Here is a 6,244-nt window from a genome sequence, read left to right as displayed (position 1 = left end):
TAACATTTTTTGGAGTGGGAAAAAACGGAGAATCCCGGAGTAAACCCTGACTTGCACCACCAGTTTTTGGCAGTGGACTAACTGAACCATCCCAGAGTAAAGCCATGCATTGGGAATAAACTAAAAGAATAGTTTATTACTAAGCACAGAGAAAGTAGAAGGATGGGGATGGTCGATGGTGTGGCAGCTGTTCTCGGATGTCACTTCCTACGACAGCAGGTGAACACGTTGAAAACTCTTCTGCAGAATTTTCTAAAATTTCTGAAGACTTTTCTCCGAGAATGTGGAGCAGCTACGTCTGTGGTGCTTTCTGCTAAGTCTTCCTGCTGTTGCTCAGATGTAACAGAGAGGTCATGTGAAATTTGAATGGAAGGTGTCTCCATAACAGGATCAGAATGCAAGTTGTTTGAGGTATTACAGCTCGTGGATGGCTCTTCTGCTCCTCTGGGTTGGCACTGTGACATTATTTCTAATGCCTGTTCCACATAAGAGTCGTCGCTGGTGATTGGAAGATGCTCCATTGTGATAAAATTGTGTGTTATTGCATCTGCAGGGAGAATTCGGTCTGCAGGATTCACAGCTAGCATCTTTTTGAGCAGGTCTATGAATTCTTTTCTGTCCTGTAATTCAAGAGGATCGTTACAGGGTGTTATTTCTATCAAGTCATCCAAAGATCGCAAATTGAGACAATAATCAGTTGCTTCAATTTTCTCCCCAGAGTCCTCTTCATATTGTGTCGCGGTTTTAAGTTGCCAGACACTTTCAGAGTCAGATTGCTCTTGTGTAAAGTACTGTCTGACTCGACACCCACTGTCAAGGATATTGCTATCGGGCTGACCAAGGAGCTCTACAATCGTTTTCACGACTGTGTATTCTGAGTTGCCCGGAAACAAATACTGACCAGAATAAAGTTCAACCAAAACACATGCAAGACTCCACATGTCAACTCCCTCATTTGGCTGAAGTCCCAGAAAGACTTCTGGGGCCCTGTTCGCTACAACCTGAAATAAATCGTACTTTGATAATTCATATGTTGGAATACAAAGTCCAAAGTCAATCAACTTAACTCTAAAGGGTGTAGAGTTCTGATTAACTGTCATCAGGTTGTCAGTTTTAATGTCAGTATGGGTCAATCCTAAGTGTTTCAATGTGCTGAGAGAAACAAACATTTGTTGGGCGATTGCTCTAATTTCAGACAACTTGAGAGGTGACCACTTCCTTTGATTCATGAAATCAAACAGACTTTCGTCAAGAAGCTCAAAAGTGAGGCAAAAGCAGTTCTGACACATAAACCAGTCAAAGAAGTTCATAATGTTGATTTTATCAGCATTAAAGTTTTGGAGTTTTAACATTGCTGCAATCTCCATTTTAGCTGAACTGCTGTCTTCTGCTGAAATAACTTTTAGAGCAACGGTCTGGCCTGTGCCCTCTTTAGTGCATTTAGCCACTAAACCAAATGTTCCTTGTCCAAGGATTTTCTCTACACGGTAAACGTTAGAGTTGCCACAAATGGTTACACCTTCTGCTATTTCTTTTATCAGATTTCTTTGATCGGTGTTTGATTCAGAAGAATTACTGACGTCAGCAGAGTTTGACTGATGGCTCCAATTTGAATGAACTGAAGAAATTTGACACCTTTCTGAAGTTCCTGATTTGCTGCCAGACATTTCACCATCCTCTTCGTCAATGAAACCATGATTTGAATAAGCGTGGTGGTTCATTGTCATAAATTGGTGGTTTAATGCATCTTTAGTGCACATACGGTCCGCTGGATTAATCTGCAGCATCTTCTGGAGGAAGTCTTTAAACGCTTCGATTTCATGAGAATCTTCCACGTCGTCTGATGACATTTCTAAAAGGCTGTCGAGAGACTCTATTTCATCCAAATCGGTGGCACTCTCTGGAACGATTCTTCCGGTCGCTTTTGCGTATTCAGCGAGAGTCTTCAATTTCCACGTGCTTTTCCAAATGTCTTGCTCTTTGTGCTTGTAGCATGTAAAATAACGTCCGACACCACATCCTGCTTCCAAAACGTGATTGTCTGGCATGCCGTTTAACTTTACAATAGCTTTTATGTAGCTATACTCACAAGCTGTAGGGTAAAATGGTTTACCAGCAAAGACTGAAGCCAGCGTGCAAGCTATGCTCCATACATGAAAATTTTCACCCAGAGGAACGTCAAAGAAAACTTCCGGCGGAGTGAAACCGCAGGTCTGAGGGAGGTCTTTCTCTGACAGTTGGGATGTCTTGTAAGCAGCCTCAAATTGAAACAATTTTGCATTGGAATGTTGCAGGTTTCCATCAGTCAACATAACACTTTGAGGGGTTATGTCTCCGTGGGTAAAACCAGACAATTCCAAAGCTTTGGCAGCTGTTAACATCTGCTGGGCGATTTGTCTGATCTCAGAGAGTTTAATGGAAGTCAAAGCACTTTTCTGCATGAAATCCCACAAACTAACGTCCAGCTTTTCAAAAACTAGACAAATCCAGTTTCTGTAGTTGAAGGATTCAATATATTTGGCAAAAGTGTCTGTTTCCACACTTCTGAGAATGTTTAAGAAGCTGATTTCATTTTCAGCTGTTTGATGGTATTTCTTTCTGAAGAATTTCACAGTAAAGACTTCATCGGTTCCTGCCTTGCCACACAGGGCAATTTCTCCATAACTCGTGTATCGTATAATTTCCTTTACGATGTAAACACCTGAATCCACCTGTATCTGGAGAGACGCTCGAACTGGGGTGACTTCCTTCAAGTTACTGGCCATTTTCTCACTCTGAACTTCAGTCAGATCCATTTGAGAACGCAGGAAGTCTTTTTTTGCAGGTGACATTTTAAAGGGTTCAAGGAAATCAGTCACGAATCTATTTGCAATGGCAGACATCAGTGAACGGAGAGAAAATATTTCAATCGGTTTTGAAATGCCAACACAAATTTTGGGGGTCGCAGAGACACACGAAACGGTTCTTTTCAGAACAACTGTAAACTACAGAATGAGAATGTCACAGAGACCTAGATATATTTATAAACTCGGTAACATCAAAGACTGATGGCGTTAGACGTGATTTGCATTTGCCTTTGTGACGTAAAACAATTACTTTAGTGACGTTGACAGCATACGCACATAGACGCAGAAAAATTTATTGAATTGCGCATGCGCGAAGCGGTGGGCACTTATGCAAATTTTGCAGTGACGTCACTCAGCAACAACCAATAGACGCTGTCCTTACTGAGGCGTCAGCATCAAAGAGGAAGCGCGCGGTAGGCACATCGAATTTGTAAATTGTGATTTGGTAAGTCGCATTAAGTAGCAATTTTTATACGACTAACTCCAACGGATGCTTTTAAAAAGTTACTTTCAACATCAAAGTGTTGTGTGAATGAGGGATTTGAAGTATGAAATGACTCTCCCTCGCTGTTACCGTCTTTACGTGGCCGCATTCTGGTTTACGAGAGCCTAATCTCAACCTGAAACCATGGCAACAAGATTGAACCCGTTTTCTGGGGTGTTTTAAAGCTGAGGCTGAATGTGTGACGTGTTTCTCTGCGCTTGGAGTCGACTTCCAGGTCGTTTTTCTCTTGTTTCCTCACTAAACACTCCATGACTCGCGTCATTAGCCTACAGCTGTCCAGACAGAGTCTCCCAGGAAATCATTGACAACAATGATTCTTGCCCAGAATATGTGGAAGGAGCTCCTCTCACTGACATAAAAGTACCACATAGGCTTGATGTGGACCGGAAATTAAACTTTACTTCATTGTTGTACTGCAGTAAAGAGTGGGAGATGATTCTTTGTGTCCGAGTCCTGAAGATTGAAATAATTCTCCTCACTCCCTCTCATTGTTTCCATTCTGTAAAACACCTTAAGACAGGGGGGCTTTAATAGAAAGTTCACCTATGAACAATTATTATCTTACCTGTTGCAGATTGCTGTTTGAATTACCTCAGTTTTAGTTTAATTATGAGCTAATGGCTACTTTGAGCCACTAATGGATTGCGGCCATCTTATCTTAAAAATATAATTCAATTCAAAAACTTTATTAATCCCAGAGGGAAATTAAATGTTGTTGTAACTCATCGTCCTGGTTTCATTAAAGAGATGCTGATGTCTTTGGGCAGGAAGGATCTCTTGTAGCGGATCTGAAGAAGCCTCTGACTGAAGACACTCAGTTGGTGTATGACAGTCTGATGAAGAGGATGCTGAGGGTTGTCTATAATGTTCTTCATTTATGAAGAATCCTTCTTTGTACAATCATCTCCAAAGGTTCTAGAGGAGTCCCCAGAACTGAGCCAGCCTTCTTTATGAGCTTGTTGATCTTTTTTAAGTCACTTGCTCTGGTGCTGCCCCATCAGATGATGGCAGAAGAGATGGTGCTCTCTACAACAGACTTATAGAAGATATGCAGCATCTTGTTGCAAACATTGAAGGACTTCATCTTCCTCAAGAAGTACAGTCTGCTCTGTCCCTTCTTGTAGACGCTTCACAGTTGCATTTCCAGTCCACTCTGTTGTCCAGGTGAACCCCAAGGTATTTGTACTTCTCCACCACCTCCACTTCTTCTCCCATGATGGAAATGGTGCTGGACCTGTTCCTGTTTCTCCTGAAATCTACAATCACCTCCTTTGTTTTGTTCACATTCAAGATGAGATGATTGTTTCCACACCATGCCACAAAGCGGTCCACCAGTTCCCTGTCCTCAGCTTCTTGTCCATCTCTGATACACCCGACCACTGCAGAGTCATCAGAATATTTCTGCAGATGACAGGAGTCTGTTTTGTACTGGAAATCTGAGGTGTACAGAGTAAAAAGGAACGGTGAGAGTACAGTCCCCTGTGGTGCTCCTGAGCTACCGACCACCTGGTTAGACACACAACCCTTCAGTCTCACAGACTGTGGTCTGTTTGTCAGGTAGTCTTTGATCCAGGTGATTGTTGAAGCCTCCACCTGAGTCTTCTGGAGTTTCTGACAAAGCAAATCAGGCTGGATTGTGTTAAATGCACTGGAGAAATCAAAGAACATGACTCTCACAGTGCTGTCTGCTTTTTCTAGATGACAGTGAGTTTGCTGAAGCAGGTGTATGATGGCATCTTCAACTCCAGGTCCACGCCAATAAGCAAACTGCAGTGGGTCCTGATATGTGCTTGTTTGTCTAGTCAGGTGGGTCAGCAGGAGTCTCTCTAGGACCTTCATGATGTGAGATGTCAGGGCAACAGGTCTATAGTCACTGGGGACTGATGGATGAGGTTTATTTGGTACTGGAACAAGGCAGGAGGTTTTCCACAACACCGGAACCTTCTCCTGGGTCAGGCTAAGGTTGAAGAGGTGCTGCAGAACCCCACAGAGCTGCTCTGCACAGACCTTCAGGACTCTGGGACTGACACCATCTGGACCTGCAGCCTTATTCCGGTTCAGTCTCTCCAGCTGCTTCCTCATCTGACTTCTGGAGATGCGGGAGGCAAAGGAGGTATCAGCATCTTCTGATTTGGTTGAAGACCAACATGTAGAAGAAGAAGGGTCCATGACCGAGGTGGTAGATACAACATTTGAGGTGTGACAGGACAGCCTTGGGTCAAAGGAGGGTGTGTCTGTTTGGCTGTGGGCAAGAGAGGAGGATGCTGAGCTTGTTCCTGGACTGATCATGGTAGTTTGTAAACTATACATTGACGTCTGCATTGAAATATACCGTAATTTTTGGTCTATAAGCCGCTACTTTTTTCACAGCTTTGAACCCTGCGCCTTATACAAATGCTGCAGCTAATTTATTTATTAATTAACAAAAAAACAAACATTTAATGTACATTTTTATGTATGTTACCAGTACCTATTTAATTAAAAGTAAAAAATTATATATATTTCTGTGTATATACACTAGTCCCTCTCTACTTTGTGGTTTTGGCCTTCGCGGACTCACTCTTTCACAGTTTTTCAACGTAAAATTGTACACGACACACGATTGTCAACTTTAATATTGCTCATGTGATTGGGACCGTACGGGATAAAAAGTTAATGAAAAAATAGTTTTTGTACAGGTGCCACTATTCTGTAGTTTTCTTTCAATAAGCCTACACTGTCAATAAGCTCATGAAAGTAAAGGACTAAAGCGAGAAAGCTGGCCTGCATCTGAATATCAACAAAAGGACAATCATGACCATAGCTGTAAATAAGAACATCAGCGTTAAGATGAATGATGAAGAGATTGAAGTGGTGGATAAGTTTATATTCCTCGGCTCAAACATAGACTGCA

This window comes from Nematolebias whitei, chromosome 17, assembly GCF_014905685.2.
Source record: "Nematolebias whitei isolate Nwh7 chromosome 17, NemWhi1, whole genome shotgun sequence".
NCBI classification, from domain to species: domain Eukaryota; kingdom Metazoa; phylum Chordata; class Actinopteri; order Cyprinodontiformes; family Rivulidae; genus Nematolebias; species Nematolebias whitei.
Note: the sequence above shows the minus strand (reverse complement) of the source record.